We start from the raw sequence: 2096 nt of genomic DNA, 5'->3' as shown, positions 1-2096 counted from the left end.
CTTTATGAGTCTTTTTATTCAGCACTAAGTTCATCAGTGTCTACTGGCTCTTGAACTGCCATTAAGCTCAGTAGCTCTGGTGGTATCATGTGTTTCCTGTTTGACTTCAAACATAGTAGATATAATAATATAGAGTTATTGTTTTTCAGCAGAATCAGCTTTATTGCCAAGTAGGTTCAAGAAATTTGCTTTGGTGTGTTTGTGCTAAACAAACATGGCAGGTTTAGAAACATGAGAAAGATTCATCGGGTCTTATTTAAAAACAAGAGATGTTTCTGTGTCATATATAGTGACAACGCCCGACAGTCAGAGGGGCCTCCAACTAAATTTTCAATAGGGCCCCCGAAGGCCGAGGGCCGGCTCTGCTTCCTGTATTCTGTATTTACTATGATGAAGGGTTTGTTTAGTCTTTGCAGTCACTTAATTAAAGAAGACTTTTTCAGTTTTGCCATAAAATTCCAAAAGACTTGTGTGAAAGTGTAAAGTTCATCACTGTGAAAAGTCATCAAATAAACAAATGTTTTGGTGGTTTTAGTCATCTTGAACAGCTCAGCATATTCTCACCTGTTTTCTCACCTGAGGACTGAGGGCTGAAGGTGAACAGCTGCACTTTTCCAGAGGAACCATCTGTCACTTCACACTTCAAGTTAGACTTTGATTTGTTAATAAAATGAGAATCCAGGAAAGACACAGCGGCGTAGCAGCCAGACTGTGATGTCTTCATGTCTTTGTTATCTTTGTCCACATCTTTACCCTCATACAGCCACTTCACTGTGTGTCTACAGGACTGTTCATATTTCAACACAGAGCAGTTTAACGTCACCTCATCAGCGTCCTTACGTTCAGTCACTGGTGAAGATGGAGATATTGTGAGAGAAAGACAACAAGAGTAAAGTTAACTTCATCACTGTGATCATAATTATTGTAATGTTTCAGTATATTGTTCTAACAAGACAGTTTGAGCTGAAAACATTATGATGGAAATACTCACTGATAATAACAGACAGATGAACCACAAAGTCTAGAGCTTGAGGTTGTCCTGATTTGTTCTGTCTGCAGGTGTAGTAACCAACATCATCGAATGTGACCTTCTTTATAACCAGAGAACAGTTCTCTGTAACACTCAGTCTGTCTGATTTAGATTTGGCTTCATTGTGAATCTGTCCAAGTTCAAACAGCTTCACGACTTTGTTTCCTAAACCAACAACGAGCCATGTAGTATATTCACAGTTTTGCTGACCGTCTATCACATTTTCACAAGGCAAAGTCACTTCATCTCCAACTCTGACAGTGAAGGAGAGGGGAAGTTTTCCAGCTGCTGCTGTTGAGAAAATGATGAAAAATAAAGTGAAATGAGAAAATGTCTGTTATGTTCATAGTTAGTGACGATTATTTCTTTATCCTTAGTTTCCAAGAGTTCACTAAACTCACCACATTAGAAACAACAGATTTGGTTTTCTTAGTTAAATCAAATGTAGCTAATAAAGAATCTTTAATAATATTGATCAAGTTATTTTTTACAATGTGCCTTCCATTTATATATGTGATATATGTATTCTTACCTGTAAACTGAAGCACCACTGGAAGAAATAAAGAAATCCATTTGAACTCAACCATCATGATTCTCTGAGTCTCTCCTTCTTCTGTCTCTTGTTCTCGTGCTCAGAACTGTCTGAGTTTCTAAACTAGTGCTTTAGTAGAGAGACGCATAAGCTACTTCCTGTGGTTAGGATGATGTCACTTCCTCATAGTGACTTTTAGTCTGTTTTAGATTTCAGTCTCTCTGAATTTCTTATCGATGTCCAAAAACTTAGTTTTCACTTTTATATTTTGAAATGTAGTTTTCTCTCATCCACAGTGACTGACAGAGACCCCAAATTCTTGATCAGCAACATGAGATGCAGCCATCAGAGTTCACACTTTGTTCATTCAGGTCTATTTGTGACAATGACGTGTTTCACCAAGCGAAAAGAAGAAGAGGAAGTTGAACATGAGAAGATTGTTAGTTGAGATAAATGTTTGCAATGATGCAACTTGTTTTCTTCAGATAGTGTTTATTAGAAAACAGACAGGATCCATGGTGATGTTTGACAGCA

The sequence above is a fragment of the Micropterus salmoides genome, unplaced genomic scaffold (genome assembly GCF_014851395.1).
Source record: "Micropterus salmoides isolate LMB-PRFRI ecotype aquatic unplaced genomic scaffold, ASM1485139v1 Ms_hic_scaffold_2, whole genome shotgun sequence".
NCBI classification, from domain to species: Eukaryota; Metazoa; Chordata; class Actinopteri; order Centrarchiformes; family Centrarchidae; genus Micropterus; species Micropterus salmoides.
This window is presented reverse-complemented; position numbering follows the sequence as displayed.